At 35.3% G+C, this 13,971-nt stretch overlaps 1 protein-coding gene across 2 annotated transcripts in view; it reads right to left on the minus strand.

The window, feature by feature from the left end:
- LOC145266521 (uncharacterized) overlaps nucleotides 1-13,971 on the minus strand; it is an 870,907-nt gene that overhangs the window by 394,566 nt on the left and 462,370 nt on the right. The window lies entirely within an intron of this gene.

The following is a 13,971-nucleotide window of genomic DNA, read 5'->3' on the forward strand; positions in this document are numbered from 1 at the left end:
CAAACGATCTGATTGGAGAACTGTGGTGTTCTCTGGAACCTGAGTGACAATAAGTCTCCCCAGACGTCGCGCTCTCTCCTCCTCCTCCTTTGATAGCATTTGCAAATAAATTTGCATCACCGCAACAGCATCTTACCATTGATTTCTCGCTGGCAGTGGCCATTGGTTTATACTGGAATTTGAGTGGCACTAAGCTTCCCATAGATCCTAGTTCTTTCGCACTTGTCAAGTGACCAGTGTTTCTTCCTCGGTCTTTCCATCCTCTTTGACCCTTCTCAGCTCTTTGGTATCACTTTTTTTGGGGGAGGACGGTGGTGAAATAATGAAGAGGTGCATGATGGGGGTGGGGTGTAGAACATGTAGATCTGCAGCTTCAGTGTTCTTCATTCCCTGTAACGCTTCTTCGTTATATTGCCTTGTGTTATTCTCCGCATTCAAGGGTTTTCCTTAATATTTCAGCCGTTTTCCTTATCGTTAGGCGTTGTATTATTATTATTATTATTATTATTATTATCGAGACTAGTAAAAATTCCACGGTGCTTTCTACAACGATGGTTAATGTTGGACTATAAACAAATATATATATATATATATATATATATATATATATATATATATATATATATATATATATATATATATATATATATATATATATATATATATATATATATATATATATATATATATATATATATATATATATGCGCGGTTTGCTTGATGTGTGTTGGTTAATGGAAATTCTTGTGTGCAGGGCGTTTGCTCAGTTGGTAGAGTGCTTGCCTTGCATGCAAGAGGCTCGGGTTTCGAATCCTGAGTTCGGATGTGTCTAACTGATGAGCCCAAATGAGGGCGAAACTCGAGTCTTGGACTTCCGGTTCTTTGACTGTCATGGCTCTTGCGGGCTGCGACGTTGTTTGGCTGTGGAATTTATTGTATACAATCTCTCACATTCTGAAAATCCTATCATAAGTTGCTCGCTTGGTTAGTATTGCTGGATGGCATCGTCCTTTCGAGTTAAAACTCCTACTTGTGAGACATCAGCTTGGAGTTATTAGCTGGTTGGATGACCGCGTCCCTTGTTGAGACGAAGTAGGTTCATTTCACAGTCGGATTTCGGCGCGGTTTGTTTGGCTGTGGAATTTATTATATATATATATATATATATATATATATATATATATATATATATATATATATATATATATTCTCGTTGCTTTTTTTTTCTACTCTCTTTATTTCATTTTATCTCTCCGTATGTTTGTCGATTTACTTGCTAGTTGTCTTGAATTTTTCCTCCTTTTCCCGCGTTTTGTTTTATTTACTCACTTAACTATTTTCCACAAGATTTTGTTTTTCTAATAAATACGAATATCGTAGTTAGTTTCTGTATTATGTAAGTCAGATGTTAACCTGACTGGCCCGCCTCATTTTAAAAGGCCCGTTTTGATGTTGAATTTAAGTTAAAATAAGATTGGGTTTAGTTTGTGGTGTATATTGTCTTATTACCATTATACATTGTACATGCTCATTGGGCTGTTTTTATTCGACAGAAACTGTGCTATCCTTTATAATATGCCTCATACCAAATCTCAATATCATTTATGCATTTAAAAGTGTAATATTTTTATTTTTTAATAACAATAAATAACCTTCCTTATTGCTGTGAAATACTCTTTGAATTAATAAAACGAAAACCATTTAAAATATATTCATTAAACTAGCAGTACGCGTGGAAATTCTACAGGGAACTCATTCATATGTAATATATTGATGTTGGCATTATGTAAATGTTCAATGAAAATGGATATGCTCTGATGGTATTGTAGCTTTTTTGTTAAAACTGCAAAAGTATTTATTTAAGCTAGCACAAACGTCCGACAAAGCCTGGTCGGAAAATATGATATGATTCTTGCAGATTACGTATTTATTATTATAGAGTTAATATTCTATCGATTTTTATATGTTTTAAAGTTTAAATTTCAAAAATAAAACAAGGCCGATAGCCATTAGTTGCGTGCTCTCGTGTAATGAATGAATGCGTGAATGTAGGATTGTCATTAAATTCTTAAAGATAAACTAAAATAACCGAAAAATGGGCTGAAATGACTTCAATAAATAAAAAGTAAATGACTTAGAATGACTTTAATGAAATTAAGGATGAATTGAATGACCTTAAAATGACTTGAATGCTTAAGAAATAACTGGAATCCTTCAAAAACAAAATGAATGATCTGGAGAATGAATTGAATGGTTTGAGGCTGACTGGTTGTCAAGTGGGTGATCATTTTACATTAAATTAATACAGAAAGGTGATCCCCCACTTAATATCACAAAGTTACTAACATACGTACAGCATTTAGTAAGAACAGATACTACAATTTGATCTTGGCCAAAAGGCAAAAAAATGGTATTTATTTGCTCCCCCACCGAGGAAATTAGGCACAAGGCTGATTTTTAATGTGAGGAGTGAAGGGGAAATGGAGACCAACTCCCCGGGGAGTAGGGGAGCTGGATAGTCACAATTGGTATGAAGGGTTGCCCATACATTAACGAAAGTCTTATCTGTGGGGTCGCCCCCACATAGGGTCTTTGCTTGCAGTATCTGCCGGAACAGATACTTTGGATCTTGGCCCGAAGGCCAAAAAAAGCTTAAAAAGCTAAGAACAGCATCTAATAACAACATACATTTGATCTTCACCAAAAAGCCCAAGCACAAAAGTGTTATGCACAGCCCGACAGACCGACCGACGGAGTGACTTATAGAGTCGCTTGCACGCGACTAAAAATATATATCCGTATGACTTGGGTGCATTAGCTTTAATCGAATCCGAAAAAAAACAAAAAAAAACTGAAACCAAAACTTATGACGAATTCTTGGTAAAATCATTTATGAAACGGAAATAGAACATAACAATTAAACGACCCGAATGTAAGCGTGATAGACAAAATAAACACACACGCTATCGTATTAATATATAGATATATGACTTTTCATTCGAGTATGACTTTACTTTTGAACAATTAATTTGAAGAAGTCAATATAGAAGGCATTGCCTAAGCGACATCACATGCCCTATCATAATCTTTGCTTATCAGACCTTCTATTTTTTATCATATGAGTGAAAATGATACGTATGAATACATTTCTTTCACATTTTATTATATGGATTACTAGCAAATGTATCCGCCGTTGTCCAGTATTAAAAGTAATGTCAAATTCCTTTAAAAATGATCAAAAAAAACAACAACAAAAAAAACAGAAAGGAACTGTGGCGAGTATTGTTTTCCTAAACAGTTCTTGTAAATTAAAAAATAAAATAAAATACTCGAGCTGAGATGGAAAATAAAACCAAAAGAGTGTATGAAAAACCATTAGACCAGCTTTACACGATCTTTAAAAAGTGTATTCAAACCTACTTGTTTATAACACAGGTAATCTGTCATTTGTACGAATCGCGAATGCGCAATCGTGAAACAATTGACGAACATCTAAAAATTAAAGGAGCTCCCCTAGTACCAATTTTCCAATTGTTAACCCGTTATATATATGGGTTGAATTTCTTGTATTCTTCGATTAACAGAAATTCTTATATATATATATATATATATATATATATATATATATATATATATATATATATATATATATATTTGTGAAAACTGGTAATTAGTAAACATGTGAAGAGCGTGAGAGTGCTCAATACTATTGCAGAGCAAAAATGTGTTTTATTATTATTATTATTATTATTATTATTATTATTATTATTATTATTATTATTATTATTAATATTATTATTAATATTTTTTTATTATTTATTTATTTATTCATTTTTTGAATTTAAAAAAGAGTAATAATTTATTTTTTGTTCAGATAAAACGGTAATAAAAAAATAAAACACACACACACACACACACACACACACACATATATATATATATATATATATATATATATATATATATATCTATATATATATAAGCTCAATATTTAAGAATAGAGCAATATATAAGTTTCGTGGTTAAATTTTAAATTCTGGAGAAACAACATATAGAGACATATATTCGAATTATTCGATTTAGGTTGTATCAACATCTCTTTTCGTATAAATTTCTCCATATAATTATCCACAACCACTCAAAAACCTTTTTTCAGTAATTGTGCTGAAAAGCAAAATAGCGTCCATTCTCAGCTGGACATTTTGCTAACTGCATTTCGTTTCCTCTGATTGTTGAAAATCCATGGATTAAGGAAAATACAATAACCCATTCTATGTATTTCTTTTGTCAAGCAATAAATTCTTACATCGACTATATGTCGGTTTTTTTTTTTGGTTTTTTTTCAGAATTTAAAATTTAACCACGAAACTTATATATATATATATATATATATATATATATATATATATATATATATATATATATATATATAAATATATATATATATATATATCGTGCCAGTAGAATATTACTATTAATTATAGTATGAAGACACCGGAAACGATTCAAATACATCTGACAGTTCTGGTAATAATCCAATTGGTGGGAAAACCTATAGTAAGACAAATATTCCTGCCGTATAGCAAACCAGAAAGAGACCGAAATTGCTGAATCTGCACTCACTGAAGAAAGTGAAGGGAAACGTCCAATCAGAAAAAGACAAACTAGTCGCCACCTCTGCTGCGGAATGATTTCACAGGTGTCCTACATGCTGAGAGCTCAGATAGGACTGACAACCTACTTTTAAACCCACGGAACAATTGAATGATTACGGTCATCTTCACGCGTAATAGAAATACGTTGTTATTATTATTATTATTATTATTATTATTATTATTATTATTATTATTATTATTATTAAAAAGATGAGTCAGACTTCCGATCGCAAAAGAGAAGAAACGCGTGGTGATCGATACATTGCAATCATTGCATCATCCCGAATTAATAAACGGAGGCAGAAAAACAGTTCGATATTTTGGAATACAGGCTTTAATAAAAATCAATCACCGGATTAGTTTGATGAAAATAGACAAAAATATTGATCCATGGTTCGGGATGAGCATTAAATTGAGACAAAAAAGATAACTTCCTATACATACATACATACATACATACATACATACATACATACGTACGTACATACATACATACATACATACATATTCAGTTCCGGCAAAAAAAAAAATGTCCGCAATTGTAATTTTTTCAAAAACTGCAAATTTAAGCTAAATTTAATGTAACTTTTTAAACAACTTATACCTCATTTGATGGACTTTTTATTCCTCTATAATCTTACCGGTTCATATTTGACTTTTAATTGAAATATTCTAGTGTTCACGTCCATTAAAAAGAAATAACTTCAAATTAAGGAGGCAAAAAGATAGTCCGCAGCAACAAATTCGTTTTTTAAATTATCGCACCTTAATCAGTTTTTAATATCCATCAACAATGAACAAAGCATCTGTAATCGTAATTGTTGTTGTTCCAGGTTATACGACATAACATTTAGTCCATATACCACGACTAGTGATCGTCAGGAGCTCATTAATCTCCACCTTTCTGGTTTATCCAATCGAAAAATAGCCGCAATTTGAAATGTGATGAGAAAACGGTACGAAAGACTGTGCAAAAGCACTAAAACACCGGCAGTGTCCGTGATGTCCCTAAATCTGGCCGAACTAGAGTTACTTCTAACAGGAAAGACAATGCTATTAAGATCCGCAGTCTAAGAAACAGATTTGAAACGGCTCCCTAAATCCAACAACAGTGCAATCTTGTTAAAACGTGCTCTCTTTCTACTCTAAAGGACAGATTAAAGGAATTCAATTTGCGAGGATATGTTGCAAGACGCAAGCCAATGGTTTCTGTAAAGAACAGAAAGCGCTGTCTGGACTTCGTCAGATGCAATGAAGATCATGACTCCATTTTCGTCAAAAGTGCTTTTTAGCGACGAAAGAAAGTTCAATAGGCTAGGCAGTGATGGTAGGCAGCACGGCCGTCGGTGGCAAGACGACGAATGTAATCCTAGGTGCTCAGTTTTAACGCTGCAAGCGGTGGAGGTGGAGTTTTGTGTTGGTCATTATTAGTACCAATTATCTAGAGCCTATAGTTCGGTTGCAGGGTCAAATTAATTCGGCCAAGTACATTAATATGTTGAATGAGCATTTTCTACCTACTTTGGTCGGAATTTGAATTGATAATCCCATCTTCATGCAGGATAATGCTCCCATTCACACAGCTGGCAATGTCAAGAGATTCCTGGAAGAGCATGATATTCTGTGTTTGGATTGGCCTGCACAATCTTCAGACCTCAATCTTATCGAAAACATATGGCATTACATCAAGCAAAGTTGGAAGAATTTTTGAGAAAAATTAAAGAAAAGTTGGATGCCCTTTCCCCGGAGTATTGCTGCAGTTTAATTCAAGGAATTCCGAAAAGATTGCAAGCTGTCAAATTGCAGAAGGGCTTTACTACTAAATATTAACTGGTTCATTGTGTTCCTGTTGTATTTGTGTTGCATTAATGCCCTAAAGTTACATTTAAATAACAATTTTCCATTGTGCAGAGTTTCTTTTTGCCTCCTCAATTTGAAGTCATTTTTTTTTAAATTAACGTGAACACTAGAATATTTCAATTAAAAGTCAGTATGAACAGGTAAAATAATAGAATAATAAACGACCAATCAAATGAGACATTGTTTGTTAGACAGTTACATCAAATTTAGCTTAAATTTGCAGGTTTCAAAAAAATTACAACTGCAGACTTTCTTTTTGCCGCCTATATATATATATATATATATATATATATATATATATATATATGTGTGGGTGTGTGTGTGGTGTGTGTATGTCTGTCTTTGTGTGTCTGTGTGTATCTGTGTGTCTGTGTGTTTTTGCATATATGCCTCTCGAGCTTATTATATATCTGCATTACAACGAGCGCTGTTCTTTTCTTGTGTTTTAATTAAATTAGTAATTTTACTATCACATTAAAATACACCCTGCTCTTTAGACAACTGTTCTAACCCCCTTTAAATTATATATATATATATACATATATATATATACTTGAATTTATACACACATATACATATTTTTTTAATTACAAGTGCAGACTTTCTTTTTATCGCCTTACTTTAATTTCTATTTCATTTGTGTACGTGAGTTTATATATACACATATATATACACACACACACACACACACACACACACACACATATATATATATATATATATATATATATATATATATATATATATATATATATAGGCATGGGGTAAATAATAAACTAATGATCCGATAATAATGACTTATGGAATAAGTTGCCTGCTTAACGTACCATTTCACGTAGAATATTACGTATTCCATACAAAATTGTAAGTTCCTATTTACAATGCCTCCCCACGGGACAGAGTTAGACACCAGGGTCGTTTCTTTAACTTGGAGAAAGGGAACTAAAATAAAAATTGTGTCAGTCGTGAAGGATTTCTTCTCCACTGACAGAGAACAAGAAATTGAAGTGCAGCATCTGAAGAACAGGTATTTATTTGCTCCCCCACCGAGCAAAGTAGGCACAAGGCCAACTTTTAAAGTGAGGAGTGAAGGAGAAATGGCGACCAGCTGTCCGGGGAGTAGGGGAGCTGGCTAGTGACAATTAGTATGAAGGGTTGCCCCTACATTGACCAAGGTCTTATATGTGGGGCCGCCCCCACATATGGTCTTTGCTTGCAGTATCTGCCGGAACATATACTACACTTTGAGGCATTTATTTGCTCCCCCACTGAGTAAATTGGTCACAGGGCTGATTTTTAATGTGAGGAATGAAGAGAAATGGGGGCCAACTCCCCGGGGAGTAGGGGAGCTGGATAGTGACAACTGGTATGAAGGGTTGCCCCTACATTGACCAAGGTCTTATATGTGGAGTTGCCCCCACATATGGTCTTTGCTTGCAGTATCTGCCGGAACACATGGTATTTATTTGCTCCCCCACCGAGCAAATTAGGCACAAGGCCAATTTTTAATGTGAGGAGTGAAGGGAGGGGGAAGGGAAAAAGGGGACCAGCTCCCGAGAGATGGGAAATGGGAGCTGTTTAAAGGTCAGGCATGCGGGGTTGCCCCCACATCTGGTCTTTGCTAGTCATAGCTAGTCATAGCTTGCAGTATCTGCCGGAACAGATGGTATTTATTTGCTCCCCCACCGAGCAAATTAGGCACAAGGCTAATTTTTATGTGAGGAGTGAAGGGACGGGGAAGGGAAAAAGGGGACCAGCTCACGAGAGGTGGGAAATGGGAGCTGGTTAAAGGTCAGGCATGTGGGGTTGCCCCCACATCTGGTCTTTGCTAATCATAGCTAGTCATAGCTTGCAGCATCTGCCGGAACAGATGGTATTTATTTGCTCCCCCACCGAGCAAATTAGGCACAAGGCCGTTTTTTAATGTGAGGAGTGAAGGGAGGGGGAAGGGAAAAAGGGGACCAGCTCCCGAGAGGTGGGAAATCGGAGCTGGTTAATGGTCAGGCATGTGGAGTTGCCCCCACATCTGGTCTTTGCTAGTCATAGCTAGTCATAGCTTGCAGTACGCATCTGGCGGAACAGATGGTATTTATTTGCTTCCCCACCGAGCAAATTAGGCACAAGGCCGATTTTTAATGTGAGGAGTGAAGGGAGGGGAAAGGGAAAAGGGGACCAGCTCCCGAGAGGTGGGAAATGGGAGCTGGTTAAAGGTCAAGCGTGTGGGGTTGCCCCCACATCTGGTCTTTGCTAGTAATAGCTAGTCATAGCTTGCAGTATCTGCCGGAACAGATGGTATTTATTTGCTTCCCCACCGAGCAAATTAGGTACAAGGCCGATTTTTAATGTGAGGAGTGAAGAGAGGGGGAAGGGAAAAAGGGGACCAGCTCCCGAGAGGTGGGAAATGGGAGCTGGTTAAAGGTCAGGCATGTGGGGTTGCCCCCACATCTGGTCTTTGCTAGTCATAGCTAGTCATGGCTAGTCATAGCTTGCAGTATCTGCCGGAACAGATGGTATTTATTTGCTCCCCCACCGAGCAAATTAGGCACAAGGCCAATTTTTTATGTGAGGAGTGAAGGGAGGGGGAAGGGAAAAAGGGGACCAGCTCCCGAGAGGTGGGAAATGGGAGCTTGTTAAAGGTCAGGCATGTGGTGTTGCCCCCACATCTGGTCTTTGCTAGTCATAGCTTGCAGTATCTGCTGAAACAGATGGTATTTATTTGCTCCCCCACCGAGCAAATTAGGCACAAGGCCGATTTTTAAAGTGAGGAGTGAAGGGGAAATGGGGACCAACTCCCCGGGGAGTAGGGGAGCTGGATAGTGACAATTGGTATGAAGGGTTGCCCCTACATTGACCAAGGTCTTATATGTGGAGTTGCCCCCACATATGGTCTTTGCTTGCAGTATCTGCCGGAACAGATGGTATTTATTTGCTCCCCCACCGAGCAAATTAGGCACAAGGCCGATTTTTAATGTGAGGAGTGAAGGGAGGGGGAAGGGAAAAGGGGACCAGCTCCCGAGAGGTGGGAAATGGGAGCTGGTTAATGGTCAGGCATGTGGGGTTGCCCCCACATCTGGTCTTTGCTAGTCATAACTAGTCATAGCTTGCAGTATCTGCCGGAACAGATGGTATTCATTTGCTCCCCCATCGAGCAAATTAGGCACAAGGCCGATTTTTAATGTGAGGAGTGAAGGGAGGGGGAAGGGAAAAAGGGGACCAGCTCCCGAGAGGTGGGAAATCGGAGCTGGTTAAAGGTCAGACATATGGGGTTGCCCCTACATCTGGTCTTTGCTAGTCATAGCTAGTCATAGCTTGCAGTATCTGCCGGAACAGATGGTATTTATTTGCTCCCCCACTGAGCAAATTAGGCACAAGGCCGTTTTTAATGTGAGGTAAAAACCAGCTCCCCTAAAAGTAGGCAAAAAGGGGGCACTCTGGTTACCAAAAATAATAATTGTCCCAGTATAGAGGGTTTCCCCTCCATTGACTGGTACAAATTATCTTAAGTGCAGTATCTGCCGGAACAGATGGTATTTATTTGCTCCCCCACCGAGCAAATAAGGCACAAGGCCGATTTTTAATGTGAGGAGTGAAGGGGAAATGGGGACCAACTCCCCGGGGAGTAGGGGAGCTGGATAGTGACAATTGGTATGAAGGGTTGCCCCTACATTGACCAAGGTATTATATGTGGGGTTTCCCCCACATATGGTCTTTGCTTGCAGTATCTGCCGGAACAGATGGTATTTATTTGCTCCCCCACTGAGCAAATTAGGCACAAGGCCGTTTTTAATGTGAGGTAAAAACCAGCTCCCCTAAAAGGGGTCACTCTGGTTACCAAAAATAATAATTGTCCCAGTATAGAGGGTTTCCCCTCCATTGACTGGTACAAATTATCTTAAGTGCAGTATCTGCCGGAACATATACTACACTTTGATCTTGTCCCGAAGGCCAAGTTACGTAGGCAAATTATTTTTTAGACAACTGGAGTTTAGGAGGTCATCCCTCAGTCTCTCTTCTAACGAAATTTTCATATAAACGAAATAGTACAAAATAAGAAAGATGGTAAATTGCTATACATCAACTTGGACATTAATCATGGTTTAACATTCGAAGTATTCGTGTATGACGTATGCATACGTGCACACACAAACACACACTCACGCACATGAATATATGTTATATAAAAATGAGGAATGAAAGCTATATGTAACTTTATTATATCATCAGGACCATAATGAAAGGTAAAAATGAAAAGTTTAGAAAAGTAGAAACCTCCTTATGCCATGGTATTTCGAATCTAAATACTTCTCCTCAGAAGAGAAGATTGACCAGAATGAGACAAAATGAAAATATAGACAAAATAAACACAAACTCGCTTACTAACATTTAGGTATGAAACGAAAGCGTAAGAATAGAATGATATGTTAACAAATATGAAATATTAAAGTAGGTAAAACATATAATGCGTAGAAATCTAATCTATATATAAGAGTGATCTTGTATGTGTGTGTGTCTGTGTACATTTTTCTACGCAATAACTCTGTCAATTTTCATTCTACAGACTCAAAATATGATACACAGGGTACTGAGATTTGGGAAAATCTTTGTAATACGTTTTTTGCTAGGGATTAAGCTGTGAAGGGGTCAAAGTGCAATGATTTGACCTTTGAGAACTCTACCAAAACTATCCGGCAATTTTTGGTCTAAACACTTGCCATTTTAGATTATAATAGGGGTCAAGGTTAAAAAAAATTGACGGCTTTTTATTCTGCTTAACATACACCTCCAATCACTCGGGCAACGCCGGGCTGAAATACTAGTAGTAAAAAAAAAAGGCAATTTACCTGTGTGTCCGTGTCTCTGTGATATTTTTTTCTTTTAGTTTAACACAAATGTGAAGAAATCCGATTAAAGAACAAAGCATTTGACTTGGACCATCACTTTTATACAGCCGAACATCACAAGATCATTTGTGAATTATTATCACCACACAAGCAGAGGGATCTGCATATAAAATCGGCACAAGATTCTTTGATATGCTCTATATACATATATATATATATATATATATATATATATATATATATATATGTATATATATAGCATATATATAGCAAATATATAGAGAGAGCATATATAGAGAGAGCATATATATATATATATATATATATATATATATAGCATATATATAGAGAGAACATATATATATAGAGAGCATATATATATATATATATATATATATATATATATATATATATGTATATATATAAATTTAATATTAATTAATTTAAATAGACATTCCGACGAGTTATTTACAGGCGTCGATTCCATGGTCGAGTGGGAGAACTGCCGACTGTCAACACGACGGTTCTAGGTTCAATCCTTGGCTTTGCAGAGATGCTAGTCTAGCGGCACTGATCAGTTGTGATACAACGAAACAGGACTGTATGCCGATTACTACAAATATATATATATATATATATACATATATGTATAGTTACTTAATTTACTCACATAAAATTAACATACGAAAGTATAAATTTATGCGTAAACTTGAAGTATTTACTTCAAAAGTGCTCAATACGTAGGCAGAGCTAGTTTGTAAGTTATAAAATATATATAGGGATTAAGCTACACTGAATATTCCGCGTTTCATCCACTCTAGGACTCTTCAGGCTTATGCGCAAATTTTGTGGTTGTGTGTCGTTATTATATACACAGGATATTCAGCGTTTCATCCACACTAGAATTCATCAGTCTTATGCAGGGAGTTGTGGTAGTCTCACGTTTTTAAATACGATCCTTCTATTGAGTTTTTAGTTAACTAATAAGCTTTTTATTTCCTCACTCAATGGAATGTGCGTATATTAAAACGCGAGATTACTACAACTCCTCGCATAAGACTGATGAATCCTAACATAGATTAAACGCAGAATATTCTGTGAAGCTTAATTGACATATATATTTTATAACTTACTACCTAGGTCAACCTACGTATTGAGCAGTGTTGGAGTAAATACTTAAAGTTTACGCATGAATTTATACGTTCGTATATTAATTTTTGTGATTAAATGAAGTAGTTATATATATATATATATATATATATATATATTATATATATATATATTATATATATATATATAATTATTTTTTTACTATAATAATTAAATAATATATATAAATAAGGAGGTAGTCACCAACAATGTGTATTTTTTAACATTATTTTATTATTCCGTGTGTTGGTTTTTCATTGAGAATTATGTTTGGATCATTGTAATAATGTTTTTAAATCATTGAAATCGTTTTTACGCGTTTCCGACGTTCTGTGAAGCGTCCTCGTCAGAAATTATTTTCAAATCTGTTGGAGATGTAAAAATAGCATTTTCATAGTTCATTTGAAGTGTTTCTAAGGGGTGGAAGCGTGTGTCTACTATTCATTGGAATGTTCAATTTTTATTACTCTTTTATTGGGCTTGTCGAGGCCGCTGACCTCGGCTGTGGTCACTCCTATATATATATATATATATATATATATATATATATATATATATATATATATATATATATAAGTGATGGTTGCGTAGTTCCAACTAGAGAAAAATGTATATTTAACAGAGTGTAGCCATCAACAATTGTGGGGTTTTCAGCCTTTTATCTTTTTTTTTTAAACTATTTTTATAACGCGTTTCAAGCCTTGTTCAGCTCTCTTCAAATATATTTTATATAAAGGTTTTTAAGTGAAATATTGAAATGTTATTTTGGAGAACATTTTACACCTGATAGCTGTGAGTGTTTTTTTCAGAGAAATATCAGTCTCAGACTTTCTGTCACCAATAGCTTGTTCTGGGATCCAATGAGAGTTAAGTGCATTTGGTGGGGAGGGGGCTTTTGGTCCATTTGGTAAAGATTTTTATGGGTTTTTATGATTTTCTTTATATATATATATATATATATATATATATATATATATTTAGACTAGTATATATATGTATATATATATATATGTTTATTTATATGTATATATATCAAGACTAGTATATATATATATGTATATATATGTATATATATATATATATATATATATATATAGTTATATCGCAGTTTTCATTTTTCCGACCTCCTTAATCAGATTTATAAAACTCACTATGGCTCTTAAATATTAAGATGAAAAATGTTCAAAATAAAAAGTTATTTTGAAATTATATTACTTTTATTGTCTGGAGAAAACATTCTTTTTCAAGAGATGGGTAATAAATAATATCCAGGATCCCTGCTGAGGACTACTGCAAAGACTAAATAAAATTAAGGAGCTTTTCTAAAGACACTAATAAAATCATTTCCTATCCCCGTCCTTGAAGAGAAAATATTGTTTTAATTTAGGCATGAGAAAAAATAAATCATCCGAATCCACATGAGCACTACTAAAAGCAGTAATTATGGTTATATATATATGGTTATA

This window comes from Euprymna scolopes, chromosome 41 (genome assembly GCF_053919585.1).
Source record: "Euprymna scolopes isolate OS-2025 chromosome 41, ASM5391958v1, whole genome shotgun sequence".
Classification (NCBI taxonomy): Eukaryota; Metazoa; Mollusca; class Cephalopoda; order Sepiida; family Sepiolidae; genus Euprymna; species Euprymna scolopes.